Source organism: Bos taurus, chromosome 2 (assembly GCF_002263795.3).
Source record: "Bos taurus isolate L1 Dominette 01449 registration number 42190680 breed Hereford chromosome 2, ARS-UCD2.0, whole genome shotgun sequence".
NCBI lineage: Eukaryota > Metazoa > Chordata > Mammalia > Artiodactyla > Bovidae > Bos > Bos taurus.
Window position 1 is genome coordinate 60851286 of NC_037329.1, and position 16144 is coordinate 60867429.

Below are 16144 nucleotides of genomic sequence, written 5' to 3' on the forward strand. Positions count from 1 at the left end.
CAGTCACTGCAGAGTGTTTTCTCCTTCTGTTGTCCAATCTCCAGCTCACTGCTAGACGCTTCATTTCTTTTTGCCAGCACCAACATTGGTTTAAATATCTACAAGCCTTGATGGCAGGTGTTTCTCCCCAAACCAGATGCTAAGGCCCGGGAGTCAGAAACCAGTTCCTTTGTTTTGGTTGGGTTTGGTTTGTTTGTTTGTTTTTGAATCTCCATGGGGAAACAGTGGAAACAGTGTCAGACTTTATTTTTGGGGGCTCCAAAATCACTGCAGATGGTGACTGCAGCCATGAAATTAAAAGACGCTTACTCCTTGGAAGGAAAGTTATGACCAACCTAGATAGCATATTCAAAAGCAGAGACATTACTTTGCCAACAAAGGTTCGTCTAGTCAAGGCTATGGTTTTTCCTGTGGTCATGTATGGATGTGAGAGTTGGACTGTGAAGAAGGCTGAGTGCCAAAGAATTGATGCTTTTGAACTGTGGTTTTGGAGAAGAGTCTTGAGAGTCCCTTGGACTGCAAGGAGATCCAACCAGTCCATTCTGAAGATCAGCCCTGGAATTTCTTTGGAAGGAATAATGCTGAAGCTGAAACTCCAGTACTTTGGCCACCTCATGCAAAGAGTTGACTCATTGGAAAAGACTCTGATGCTGGGAGAGATTGGGGGCAGGAGAAGGGGACAACAGAGGATGAGATGGCTGGATGGCATCACTGACTCAATGGACGTGATTCTGGGTGAACTCCGGGAGCTGGTGATGGACAGGGAGGCCTGGCGTGCTGCGATTCATGGGGTTGCAGAGAGTCGGACACGACTGAGCGACTGAACTGAACTGAACTGATACCTGGCACATGTTGTACCAAGTTCATGTTCAATAAACAATTGTTGAATGAGTGAATGAATCTCTAAATTACACTTATCTGTGCCTTGGTACAGCAACAGCTACACAATTTATGGGGCCAAATGCAAAATGCAAATTACACCCCCTTGTTCAAAAAGCAGAAAAAACTGTGATATTAAGGATACTAAAATATAAAGCTTTTTTCCTTTGTTCTGTGGTCTCTCTCACTTGTCACAGTGTTGTTCTAAATAAAGAGAAATCTAAATTTAAATTATTAGTAAGAATGTTGTTCATCTTTGTACTGTATTGTGCTAGTTTTAAATGCAACTATAAGAGACTTTGGGGCTTCCCAAGTGACTTGATGGTAAAGAATCCGCCTGCTGATGCAGGAGATGCAGGTTCAATCCTCCAATTGGGAAGATCCCCGGGAGAAGGAAATGGCAACCCACTTCAGAATTCTTGCCTGTAAAATCCCATGGACAGAGTAGCCTGACAGGCTACAGTCCATGGGGTTGCAAAGAGTCAGACATGACTGAGTGACTGAGAACAGAAGGTCCAGAAGAATAAGAGACTTCATAGGTCCCATGCTCATGAGGTTGGCCCAGCCCGAGTATAGTCCAGACAAATTAAGGAATAACTGACTAAATCCAGGTTTACTCTTGGAATGAGTTTACCCAGCAGTAGCAAGCAAAAGTCAAGGACTTCTACACATGGCAGGAAGAGGGTATCATGGAATAGCTTTCTTCAGCTTGTAATAACACCACCTCTCATTTCACTGATTGCAAACCAAATTTGTTCCCTTGGAGTCTTCCAATGGCACATAAAATGTTTGAGTAGGTTTCTATCTTCTTTGGGGAAAAAAAAAAAACAGAGAAAATAAGTTATTGATATAAAAAATTATGGATGGAGAAAATTGCTGGATTTTATTTACTCATATTCCATTCTACCTTTGTGCCTGCAAAAGGCTGGCAAGATATTATATCATAATTATGGACTCCCATAGCAACTTGAGTATCAATGGATCCTATTGTTCTAACCTTTGCAAGCTTCCAGATTGCATCACACAGAAAAAGAGCAGGCACTAATTGCATTGCATATTTATACTTCCTTGTTCCCACCATTACCCACATGATTCCCTGTGGGTTCTAATTAGCTCAATCAGAGCTGGGGTGGGAGAGGATAAAGTTTTAAGCAATTTCAAATAAATATGGGGTTTGCTACCATCACAAAATTTGGCAAAATGCTATCTTTAGCCAAATTCATTTTGTCTCCCATTTCCAAAGAAACTGGAGAGCTTTGTTGTTGTGCTTACATTTCACCAAGGATAATAGCATCTTAAATAATATCAACCTCGCTGGTTTGCATTTTGGCATTTTCCTGGAATTGGAGAAAAAAAATCCATTGTGAATGTAATTTTTGTTGGGCTCTTAAGTGATAGCTGTGAAAATAACAACCAATAACTCTTCCACACTCCCTTTCTTCTCTTTGTTTTATAATCAGCATTGCCCAGAATTCTTACCTTTAAATCCTTTGCAAACTGTAATGAATGGTATTTAGGAAAAGGATTTCCTAAAGGATTATATTCTGGGGAAATAAGCTTAATTACTCCCAGTATCAATCAATGATTTTAAGTTTTGAGAAATCACTTTTTTTTTTAAGTGAAAGCACCTAAAACTTTTTTTAACATAAACAAGAACAGGTCCCTCCTTTTTCCCATCATATGGCGTCATTATTAATTCATCTGGAATCTCAATTATAATCAGAAAGATGGCTCCTGCAGCTTCACTTACAATCAGCTCGATGCCAAAACGGCCTCGTGCAATCACCCTCCTCACATCTACAGATGACTCCTAATGAAAATTATTCAAAGGCAACGAATATGCTGAGACCCAGTTTGTAGTGTCTAATGGCTGGAGCTTGGAGGTTCACACCAGCCATCTTAACCTTAACCTCCGGTCTCCATCGTGGCAGAGCACAGGCCAAGCCTGGCTGCCTTAGGACTGAATGCAGCCCACAGAACCATCTCTGGAAAGTTTTCCCCACTTTCCTCCTCTCACCCCAGTATATAATACTTTATTAGTGGCTACCACTTTTAAAAATTTTTTATTGATTATTTTTTTAAATTTATGACTGCACTGGGTCTTCACTGCTGTGCACAGGCATTCTGTAGTTGAGGTGAGCAGGGGCTACTCTTTGTTGTGGTAGAAGGGTGTCTCACTGCCGTGTCTTCTCTTGTTGCAGAGCACAGGCTCTAAAATGCATGGGCTTCAGTAGCCGCAGCCACAGGCTCAGTGGTTGTGGCTCACGGGCTTAGTCGCCCTGGGGCATGTGGCATCTTCCCAGACCACGGATCAAACCCGTGTCCCTTGCATGAGTAGGCAGATTGTTAACCACTGGACCACCAGGGAAGTCCAGTGGCTAACATTTGAATACTAGATGTATTTATATAAAATTCCAGGGTATCAGTTTCTTTTTGACAGTGCATATGCTCTAGAAACAGTAGGCCCACATTCTGACATGACACAGACTGGGAGGCACCGAGTCAAGGTGGCCAACTTTCTGCAGGACAAAGACTCTGTGTTCTGTCCTTCCCACTCACCAAACCAGTTTGTTCTTTCACTTACCTCACTCCTACAGACATATAAGTCTGATCCCCTGAATCCAAAACTCAGGGTTCTCCACCCGGATCTTTTCTTCAAATGGTGGTTGGCCTTTTCAAAAGCGTCAGCCCATAAGGAAAGAAAAGGAGAAAGCAGAAGGTTCTATTTCTATAAACTTATATAGAGGAAGGATCGGGCACCATCATTCCCTCACTCAACTCACCTTTACTGAGCACCCACCTTGTGCCTGGTAGAGTCTGAGGAGATGGAGATGCAGTGGCAACAGGATAAGCCCCTTGCCCTCACCAAGCTCCCTTTATCTTGTAAGACAGGCCCTAACTAGAAAAACAAATATGCATCATGTTAGATAAATAGTGAATGCTTAGAGACTAAACATACAAATAGATTACAGCAGAATATATATATAAATAGAATTCTGACCCACAATTTGCAGCAAGCTGCCCAAGAAACCAACCGAGGAAGCCAGCCTGCTATAATCAGACTTGCCGGAGGTCAGAACACTATCTCCAATGATAGTTTAGGAAGCCAGACAGTAAACCCTTGTGACAATTGGCCCCAAGTGGACAGGGCTTGATTAATTACTGGCAGCTTCCCTTTTTCCCCTGCTTCCAACCAGAGAAGGCTAAGTATGCACCCCTAACCACTGACATAGGAGGCCCCTTCTAGTTAGCCTACCTAAAGCCTCCCCAGTACAACAGTTTCCAGTGAGGGCATAACCCAGGGAAAGCCTTCCCCTTTTCCATGTAAAGCTTTCCCACTGCTCTGCCTGCCTTTGAGTCTATGTCAAATGCAAGGGATGCTGGCTGACTCTCATGCTGGAGCAAATTCTGAATAAGTAGTCTTTGCTTATTCTCCTTTGTATGGGCTTCATTTATTTCCACAGGGCTTTGAAGCAAAAGAGAGGTAAAGGGATGGACTGATGAGCAGATGGTGAGGTTGGGAGAGAGGTGACATTGGGGATGAGAAGAGAGGAGAAGGGATGGAGGGAGCCATGTGACTTCGATGGAGAAGCATCCTGAGGAGAGGGAACAACAAGCGAACAAGCTCGTGTGTTCTAGAATCAGTGAGGAGCAGAAAGGCAGGGGAGAGAGGAAAGGTAAGGAGATGCCAGGGTACGTGGGGGCCTGTCGGCCTCAGGAGAGACTCTGGATTTCCTCCTGGGTGGGAGAGAAAGGCACTGTTGGGTTCTAAGTAGGATGGTCACATGTCCAGCCTGCTGTGTAGAGAATAAGGGGGCAAGTGGAGGTGGCAGAGAGGTTACGGCCCATTGCAGAGATCCACGTGCAAGGTCATGGCCACGAGGACCAGCGAGGAGCAGTGGGAGTGGCTAGATGCAGCCAGATTCAGGATACTAACACCACTGAGGTGTTGAAGGTGAGGTGATAAGTACCCCCTTCTTCCTATTTTCCAGCCCACTTTAGTACCCTTCCTGTATCTACCCCCTGATATCCCAGCACCATCCTTTGCAAAGTCACTTGTTCAGCAGAACAACTAGAGATAGACAGATGAAGCCAAGAGTGGATGAGGCCAAGCATGTGGCCTGGGAGCTTACAAGGAGGGAGCAGGAGTGGTAATAGCCAAGCCAGGGTGCTCTTTGTGTGGAAAATCCTCAGGCTCCTTATTTAAAAGTTTCTACACAAGTCAGGAGACCCACCCACCCCCCCAACCTCTGAGACTGCCTTCCTTCAGAGGGTCTGACCCAAAGCTTTTCTCTATTTCTCAATCTGCTTTACTCCCCTTTCCTGGAGTTGCCAGGACCTTGCGGTGAACACTGTTGACGCCCACATCCCACTCCCCTCACCATGTCTATCTGTGCAAGCCAGCTTGACGTCCAGCCATCTTTCCAGACTACAGGGGTCTGGGAATGTGACTGCCTCCTCTACTCCCCAGGCTTGCCTCCCCACCACCCCACCCCACACAGCAGTCCTGGACAATGCCCGGTAGGTGGGAGATGAAACACTGCAGCTTTCTCTCCCCTTGACCAGGGTTGTTTTGAAGTGTGTGTTTGCACAATTTTTCAAAGTGTCCCACTGTGGTAACCAGCTGGATAGCACTCTTTCTGTCTCTCCTCACCCCCACCTAATATCACCTTGCCCAATCAACAACTTGCCCTTGAATTCTTGGCTCAAGGTCAGATTCTGGGGGACCCAAATTCAGACTACCTGCTTTGATCTGATGTTCATGTGTTGAAAATCTAACTTTCAAAGTGATAGTATTAAGAAGTGGAGCCTTTGGGATGTGATTAGGTCATGAGGGTAAAGCCTCAAAAATGGGCTTTAGCATCCTTAAAAAAGAGGCCCCCGCTGGGCTCCCTAGCCCCTTCCACCACACAAAGATAAAATGAGAAGTCCCCAGTCTACAAGCTGGATGAGACTCATCACCAGAACCTGACCTTGCTGGCACTCTTATCTTGAACTTCCAGCCTCTAGAACTGTGAGTCATAAATTCTGACTCTTGATAAGCCACTATCTATGGTACTTTGTTATAGCAGCCAGAAGAAACCAACACAATAACTATGACAGACTTTTTTTTTTCAATTCCTAGATAGTATCCATGTATTACAAAGCAAAAACAAATGAATCACCTCCAAGTCATGGTTTATAAATACCCTTGCCTTCTAAAACTAGCCATGCTCCTTTGAAGAAAGGCTGATTCTAGAGCTGTGGCAGGGAAAATACAAGACAATCATGAAACATCCTCCATGCCCCCAAAAGTGAGCAAGTGCTCAAAGAATGATGTTGCTGCTGCTGCTACTGCTAAGTCACTTCAGTCATGTCCAACTCTGTGCAACCCCAGAGACGGCAGCCCACCAGGCTCCTCCATCCCTGGGATTCTCCAGGCAAGAACACTGCAGTGGGTTGCCATTTCCTTCTCCAATGCATGAAAATGAAAAGTGAAAGTGAAGTCACTCAGTCGTGTCCGACTCTTCGTGACCCCATGGATGGCAGCCTACCAGGCTTCTCTGTCCATGGGATTTTCCAGGCAAGAGTACTGGAGTGGGTTGCCATTGCCTTCTCCACAAAGAATGATGAGACCATGATAAAAGAGCACAGGAGGCAAATTGAAGGAGTTCCTACTGGCTAAATTTGGGGCAACCTTAATATCAAAATAAGTAAAAATATTGATGTATTATAACCCACTGAATAAAATAAGAATCCATGAGTCTATCCAGATAATAAAGAAATTAAAGAAATAAACATGAAAAAGGAAAGGCTCTTCTTTTTAACACAATGTCAACTAGTAAGTAAACAATTAGTAAAACCATCATGGCAAGAATTGAGGCAAAAACAAATCACCAATGATGGTAAATCTAGAAAGTTTGATGAGAAATGGGATACGTATATGGGCACAAAGTATCTCCCCACAAATTATTCATTAATTACAAAGGGGAAAATAGTATCTATACAATAGAGAAAGTGGAGCAAAATAAAGACTATTTCTTAGACATGCCCAAAGATTTTCACTTGTTCTTTAGTCAGCAAGGTACAGGGAATAAGATCAGGAATCCAGTGACTGTATCACATACATCTTTGTTATATAAGCTATGCTTACATCAATGCCCTAGTTACCTGGACACAGGGTTAGGGTCCTCCTTACCTACATCATTTACTCTTTTCATTAAGCCTAGGTTTTTTTTAGAGAACCATGCCACATCCAGATGAGCCCCACTGAATCACTTCCTTCAGACCACACATCACTGCCCCACAAAATCAGCAAGTGTTTGCTACCAGTTCATCTAGGCTATCTGAAGCCATAAGAATTATTCCTTCAAGTATTACCCAGAGTTAATTCTATATATTTCAATGCCATTCACAGGCCATGATTAACACCCAAGATGCAGAGGCAAAATCACTTGCCTTATAAAAGTTCTATGAGTAGTACAAAGGACAACTTTGTAGTATAATGAGCGTATACCTTGGACCATAATCTGGAGACTGCCTACACATTCTTCTCTGCATTTTTATCATTCACTTTTAAATGGCACTGACCTAGCAACTTCTCAAACAGCCTCTCTCTACTTCTCAGGAAATACAGAGAAGGCTTAACTTTTATGTTCAACCTCCAAACAGTCTATACATTCACACATATTATCACACAAACCCCTTTTCCCATGCTTTCATTCAACACTGTCACTCAACCCCTAAAGAATGATCAATTCAAGCTATCACACACTGATGTTACCCAAGAGTGAACTGTTCTGTTTCAGTCCAGAGATGGTTTGTGCCACTATTTGGATGTTTATTATATTTTGTCCTATTATTTTCTAAAAATGAATAAAAAACAGAAAAAGGAAAGTGCTGATACAAGTGATAAGAAATATAGTTCATGTTAAACAATACAACTGAGACAAAGCCAAAAATCATTAAGCAGCCAGAAGACAAAGAATCTTCCGCCTTAATCTGATTCTCATTGGACTTAGGCAGGTCAGTTGTATATTCAATTAATTCAGAAGTAAAAGAACACAATTAAAGAACATGTACCAAATGTTAGCAATAAATCATAATTATGTTTTTTAAAATGGAGGTATAATTAGGGATCTTCTCACCTTTTTAGCTCTCTGGGAATGGAACCCCTTCCTCCTTTATACCAAATAAGTCTATTATCTGGCTTTCCCACATGCACTTCTTGTACAGATTTTCAAGAATGTATTATATTTTTTTAATTTTATTTTATTTTTAAACTTTACAATATTGTATTAGTTTTGCCAAACATCAAAATGAATCCGCCACAGGTATACCCGTGCTCCCCATCCTGAACCCTCCTGCCTCCTCCCTTCCCATACCCTCCCTCTGGGTCGTCCCAGTGCACCAGCCCCAAGCATCCAGTATCGTGCATCGAACCTGGACTGGCGACTCGTTTCATACATGATATTAGACATGTTTCAATGCCATTCTCCCAAATCTCCCCACCCTCTCCCTCTCCCTCTCCCACAGAGTCCATAAGACTGATCTATACATCAGTGTCTCTTGTGAAAGGAGAGAACTGCCTGTATACTTAGGATCAAAACAAAGAGGCAGAAATATTAAAGGGTAAACTGATATCAACCTAATACCAGTATCCAAAAGGAATTTAATTGTACTTAAAAGTGAATAAAGCTGAACTGAGAAAACCAAATCATGAGCTTCTCCCCAGGACAGAGACCAACTGAACAAAAATACAATGACAAATACCTTTAAGACAAACCTCCATAAATATGAAACAACCCACACACAAGGGCCTTTATGACTGATGCAAACTGGAAACCCAAATGTCTCTCAGTAGGGGGCTGGTGAATAGCTTATAATACACAACAGAAAGCCACATAGCAAAGTCAAGATCTCCATGAATTAATATGGAATGACTTCAAGAAAATACTACTTAGTAAAAAAAATATAAAAGTACAAACTACTATACAGTTTGACATCTTTTATATGAGAAAGAGGATAACTTCCTTACTTTTCAAAGAAACATTTAAAAAAAGCTAAAATCTATAGAGGGTAGTAACAATGTATGGAGAAAAAAAGAGATAGAAACTTCCCTAAATATATTTTTACATATAATCTTGATTTTTGAAAATGTCTAAATAACCTACATATTTAAACATTAAATAAAAATAAGTCATAAAATCATACACAGAAACAAAATGAATTCAACTGCCTATAAAATTGGTAGCCACACAGAGAAAAGCATACTCAAAATTGCTTTAAATACAAAACTATGACTGGACCTCCTAGGGTGTATATTCTGAAGGCAAAGAACAAAAGCAATGTTAAACTTGGTGGGTTTACTATGCACTTAATATTAGAATTACAATTTTTAAATTATTTAATGATTACTGACTTTTAGGGGAGCACAGATGAGAATTTTATACCCAGCCAAGGTATCACTCACATATAAAATATACTATCACATATTCTTCTGTGGGAAAAGAAGCCACTTAACAATATGCTTCAGGAACCAAGGAAAGAATCACATTTAAGAGATCAAAAATGTGTCAGTTGTATAAAATGATTTACCAGTCTTACCTTACTCAGTCTGGACCTCAAATAAGAACATCTGTTGGATTTTTATGTTACAAGATGTATTCCACATCCCAGGATATAGATAACCCTTCATTGCTAACCTTGGCTGCTTTCTCTATCTTAACCGGTGTCAGAAAGTGTGTTCATTGAGTTCTGTTCTTTACTCCAGAGTTCAAATAAAAGCTTTTGCCATATTTTCTTACCACTTAAAATAACCTATACTATTCTATTTCAGGATTTTCTCCAAGAATCACATGGACCACATGTGATTAACTTATCTAACTCAATGAAATTATGAGCCATGCCATGCAGGGCCACCCCATATGGACAGGTAAATATTGAGAGTTCTGACAAAACATGGTTCACTGGAGAAGGGAATGGCAAACCACTTCAGTATTCTTGCCTTGAGAACCCCATGAACAGTTTGAAAAAACAACTGAAAGATGCATTCCCCAGGTCAGTAGGTGCCCAATATGCTGTTGGAGAGGAGTGGAGAAGTAATTCCAGAAAGAATGAAGAGACAGAGCCAAAGCGAAAACAGCTCCCAGCTGTGGATGTGAATGATGATGGAAGTAAAGTCCAATGCTGTAAAGAACAATGTTGCATAGGAATCTGGAATGTTAGGTCCATGAATCAAGGTAAATTGGAAGTGGTCAAACAGGAGATGACAAGAGTGAACAAGGACATTTTAGGAATCAGTGAACTAAAATGGACTGGAATGGGCAAATTTAATTCAGATGACCAGTATATTTACTACTGTGGGCAAGAATCCCTTAGAAGAAATGGAGTCGCCCTCATAGTCAAAAAGAGAGTCCGAAATGCGGTACTTGGGTGCAATCTCAAAAACAACAGAATGATCTCTGTTTGTTTCCAAGGCAAACCATTCAATATCAGGGTAATCCAAGTCTATACCCGAACCACTTATGCCAAAGAAGCTGAAGTTGAACAATTCTATGAAGACCTACAAGACCTTCTAGAACTAACACCCCCCAAAAAAGATGCTCTTTACATCATAGGGGACTGGAATGTAAAAGTAGGAAATCAAGAAATACCTGGAGTAACAGGCAAATTTGGCCTTGGACTACAAAATGAAGCAGGGAAAAAGCTAACAGAGTTTTGTCAAGAGAATGCACTGGTCATAGCAAACACCCTCCTCCAACAACACAAGAGACGATTCTACACATGGACATCACCAGATGGCCAATACTGAATTCAGAGTGATTATATTCTTTGCAGCCAAGATGGAGAAGCTCTTTATTTTCAGCAAAAACAAGACTGGGAGCTGACTGTGGCTCAAATCATGAACTCTTTATTGCCAAAATCACACTTAAGTTGAAGAAAGTAAGGAAAACCACTAGACCATTCAGGTATGACCTAAAACAAAGTCCTTATGATTATACAGTGGAAATGACAAATAGATTCAAGGGATTAGATCTGAAAGAGAGAGTCCCAGAAGAACTATGGAAGAAGGTTTATAACATTGAACAGGAGGCAAAGATCAAAACCATTCCCAAGAAAAAGAAATACAAAAAGGCAAAATGGTTGCTGAGGAGGCCTTACAAAGAGCTGAGAAAAGAAGAGAAGTTAAAGGCAAAGGAGAAAAGGAAAGATATACTCACCTGAATGCAGAGTTCCAAAGAATAGCAAGGAGAGATAAGAAAGCCTTCCTCAGTGATCAATGCAATGAAAAAGAGGAAAACAATAGAATGGGAAAGACTTGAGATCTCTTCAAGAAAATTAGAGATGCAAAGGGAAGATTTCATGCAAAGATGGGCACAAAAAAGGACAGAAATGGTATGGACCTAACAGAAGCAGAAGATATTAAGAAGAGGTGGCAAGAATACACAGAAGAACTATACAAAAATGATCTTCATAACCCAGATAACCACGATGGTGTGATCACTCACCTAGAGCCAGATATCCTGGAATGTGAAGTCAAGTGGGCCTTAGGAAGCATCACTATGAACAAAGCTAGTGGAAGTGATGGAATTCCAGTTGAGCTGTTTCAAATTCTAAAAGATGATGCTGTGAAAGTGCTGCACTCAGTATGCCAGCAAATTTGGAAAACTCAGCAGTGACCATAAGCCTGGAAAAGGTCAGTTTTCATTCCAATCCCAAAGAAGAGCAATGCCAAAGAATGTTCAAGCTACTGCATAATTGCACTCATCTCACTCACTAGCAAAAAAATGCTCAAAATTCTCCAAGCTAGGCTTCAACAGTACATGAACCATGATGTTAAAGCTGGATTTAGAAAAGGCAGAGAAACCAGATCAAATTGCCAATATTCACTGGATCATTGAAAAAGCAAGGGAGTCCCAGAAAAACATCTACTTCTGCTTTATTGGCTCCAAAGCCTTTGACTGTGTGGATCGGAACAAACTGGAAAATTCTTCAAGAGATGGGAATATCAGATCACCTTTCCTGCCTTCTGAGAAATCTGTATGCAGGTCAAGAAGCAACAGTTAGAACCAGACATGGAACAACAGACTGGTTCCAAATCAGGAAAGAAGTGCGTCAAGGCTGTATATTGTCACCCTGCTTATTTAACTTCTATGCAGAGTACATCATGAGAAATGCCGGGCTGGATGAAGCACAAGCTGGAATCAAGATTGTCAGGAGAAATGTCAATAACCTCAGATAGGCAGATACCACCACCCTTATGCAGACAGTGAAGAAGAACTGAAGAGCCTCTTGATGAAAGTGAAAGAGGAGAGTGAAAAAGTTGGCTTAAAGCTCAATGTTCAGAAAACTAAGATTATGGCATCCAGTCCCATCACTTCATGGGAATTAGATAGGGAAACAATGGAAACAGTGACAGACTTTATTTTCTTGGTTCCAAAATCACTGCAGATGGTGACTGTAGCCATGAAATTAAAGATGCTTGCTCCTTGGATGAAAAACTGAGCAACCTAGACAGCATATTAAAAAGCAGAGACATTACTTTGCCAACAAAGGTCCATTTAGTCACAGGTATGGTTTTTCCAGTATTCATGTATGGATGTGAGAGCTGGACTATAAAGAATGTTGAGTGCTGAAGAATTGATGCTTTTGAACTGTGGTATTGGAGAAGACTCTTGAGGTCCCTTGGACTGCAAGGAGATCAAACCAGTCAATCCTAAAGGAGATCAGTCCTGAATATTCATTGGAAGGACTGATGCTGAAGCTGAAACTCCAACTGCTGTGAAGAACTGACTCATTTGAAAAGACCCTGATGCTGGGAAAAATCAAAGGTAGGAGGAAAAGGCGACAACAGAGGACAAGATGGTTGGGTGGTATCACCAACTCGATGGACATGAGTTTGAGCAAGCTCCAGGAGTTGGTGATGGACAGGGAAGCCTGACATGCTGCAGTCCATGGTGTCGCAAAGAGTTGGACACAACTGAGTGACTGAATTGAACTGATTTACATGATTAAGATGTTGTGCAGGGAGAATCACAGAAGTATTTTTTCTTCCCTCTGAAACCACAGTTATATAATAAAGCATAGAGTAACATACTAACCATTTCCATAGCTGAAAAACTCAAGGATTATTTTCTGCAACTTTAAAACTCATACTGAATGACCTAAATCTCAGAGATTTTTGTTTTTCCAAAGGATAAAAACTAAGTAAGAAACTAGTGTATAGCAGCTATCATCTTCTTCAATGTCTCTTTTTATCATCTTCCACCTAATAGTTACAAATGTCCCTGCATTTACCATATTTTAAATTTCGAAACGAATACATTTTAAAACACACAATAAAATGAATACTAATATGGTGAAATTCTGTGTAATAATATTTTTCTTTACACTTTTATGCTTTTTAAGTTTTCTATAAAGCATTGATATCACGTGCATACCCACAAAAATAGATGTTTAAATCAGTACATACATTATATACATATAAGAGTATAATTATGTTTTTTTAATATGCACCCAATAAAACACAAAGGAAACCAATATAGTTATTTTTTCAAAGGCTGTAATTGTTTTGTCCTCCCCTCTGCTTTTCTGTATTTTCCATGTTTCTATCATGAATGTATGTATATTACTTTTATGGTAGTGAGGGAAAAAACAAGTCAAAGTCACTTATTATTTGGAATTCAACAGGCTGTTATTTATCCAAAACGTGAATAGGGGATATGTAAAAAAGAGACATTAAGACATGTTATGGGGGACTTCCCTGGTGGTCCAGTGGTTAAGAATCCACCTTCCAGTGCAAGGAATGTGGTGCCATCCCTGATCAAGGAATTAAGATCCCACATGACTGGGCCAACTAAGCATATGAGCTGCAACTACCAAGCTCGTGTGCTCTAGAACCCTTGCACCCCAAAAAGAGAAGTCAACAGGCTGCAATGACAGGAAGCCCATGGGTCACGATGAAGACCCTGTGCACCCTTCCCCCCACACCAAAAAAGGCATGCTATACACAGACGCACTCAGCTTCAATGCCTGCAGCAGCCACACACGGTGAACAGTTAATGAACATCCTTATCAGACGGTTCTCATCCACATTCCTAGTTCTCAGTTCTGCACCTTTGTGGGTCACAGCAGGAGGGAGGTGGACTTAACTACCACCCTTCCCTTCCTAAATTTCCAACTGTGCTCTAAAACCAGTACAGCCTAACCAAATCAATGCTCTTTCTGTCCAGCATTTGAATTGGAGAGCTGTGTGTTTATTTGCAAAGACATGGTTGCCTTGTAAAGCCCAAAATTTAGTTCCCTAAACAGATTTTGGTTTACAGGATTCTTTCAAACTGCATTATTTTTTCCTAATAAAGTTTTCCTCCTGGCTACTTTCTTTCTGCATACTAGAGAGAAACATTTTATGGCCGCTTTTAAAAATGATGTGATGGGGAGGCTGATAGCACAATAAGAAATTTGATTCCCCTGATGGAAAAACCAACTCTTGTAGACCTTGCTCTATAGTAACTAACAGCCTCTAAGTACAGATACCTTTGTTTTTTAAAACATCCCAGGGTAAATGCATTGTGCATTTTGTAACAAACTGACAAGTTTTCTTCTGCTATAGTGTTAGCTTGAGTGACCCAAAAGGAAAAAAGTATCTGAACTACCAAAGGCTTCAGAACTATTTTTAATAATCCATGTTGTTCTATATTACATGATGACAAGGAACACATAGGAGTGGGTGTTGTTACAAGTCCTCACCCTGCAAGTGTTTATAATAGCACTGCACTCATAATCACTCTTCTTTGAGCCTCACTGTGGGCAAAGTGATATTTTCTTTTTTGTTTTATTTTTCCTAATATCCTTCACTCTGATATCCAATATTTCTTTGGCCCTTCTGGGGCACCTTGGGCCAGTTTTTTCAAGAAATATGTCTATGCTGTTTTATTAACTCCATTCTTGGGCTGTCGTTTTTTCTCTCTCTGGGCCCATCGCATACTCCGAATGAGACCAACAGCTTTTCTCATAGTGGAAAAAACTGGGCTTTGGAGCCAGATGTGCTTTGACTCTAGTCCCAATGCCGATACTTTCTGGATTGATGAGTTACAGCGGGCAACTCATTCTAAGATTCACCTTGATCACTTCAAAGATGCATAAATAGCACTTACATCACAAGACTGCCACAACAAAAAGAGACACAGTATGGAAGTTTCCAGCCAAGGACAGACATCATGGAATGGAAGCTGTTGTTCTAACCAGTCACATCATTAACACTTGTCCTTGCTGACACCTCCTGTCAACATTCTGCCTTGTAAGGGACCACTAAGCGCCTTTCTGATTGCCTTGTTATTTCATGGCTTAGATGCAAATACTGTTGTGCTGAGGTCCACATATTTCCTTGGGTGCTTTCTCTGCTATATCTCTCAAGACTATTAACTACCTTCCAAGTACCAGTCCCTCTGGGTCCCCATTGTTAAACCTTAGCAAAAAGCAGAGCTGTGTCCCCCTCTTTTGTTTCCTGTGTTGATTTAAGTGTCTATACCACAAACATGGCTGAGCACACAAACTTGTCCAGACATGTAAAAGTGAAACATTTGCCTACACGGGGTTTACAGTCTAGAAGAGGGACTTCTGCTAGAGGAAATGGGGCTGAACTTTTCATAAGCAATTTTATTTTGTGAAATCAAACAATAACAAGATAGCACAACTCAGCATGACTTGGATAACACCTGAAGTCATGCTACAGTAGATGACGTCTGTGCATCTTATTAATATATTTCCAGGTTGCAAATATGGAGAAGGCAATGGCACCCCGCTCCAGTACTCTTGCCTGGAAAATCCCATGGACGGAGGAGCCTGGTAGGCTGCAGTCCATGGGGTCGCTAAAAGTCAGACACGACTAAGCGACTTCACTTTCACTTTTCACTTTCCTGCATTGGAGAAGGAAATGGCAGCCCACTCTTGCCTGGAGAATCACAGGGACAGGGGAGCCTGGTGAGCTGCCATCTATGGGGTCGCACAGAGTCGGACACGACTGAAGTGACTTAGCATTAGCATTAGCAGGTTGCAAATAAAAGAGGAAGAGGGGTAAAAGACAAATGCTGTATCATTTCCTTTCAATGAAATATCTAGAATGGGAAAATTCACTGAGACAGTAACTAGACAAGAAACTACCAAGTGCTGAGAGGAGGGGAGATGTGACTATTGCTGAATAGAGTTTCAGTTTGGGATGATGAGAATGTTTTGGAAACAGTGGTGATGGTTCTACACATTATAAATTGTAATTAATGGCACT

At 41.1% G+C, this 16144-nt stretch overlaps 1 long non-coding RNA gene across 1 annotated transcript in view; it reads right to left on the reverse strand.

Moving 5' to 3' along the window:
- The window catches only part of LOC112442665 (uncharacterized), a 308112-nt gene that overhangs the window by 5729 nt on the left and 286239 nt on the right, over positions 1-16144 (reverse strand). Inside the window, exons 8-9 of the long non-coding RNA XR_009491735.1 lie at positions 3680-3778; positions 3464-3550 (exon numbers count right to left, since the gene is read on the reverse strand). This is a non-coding gene — a long non-coding RNA (uncharacterized lncRNA). The remainder of the gene's footprint in view (positions 1-3463; positions 3551-3679; positions 3779-16144) is intronic.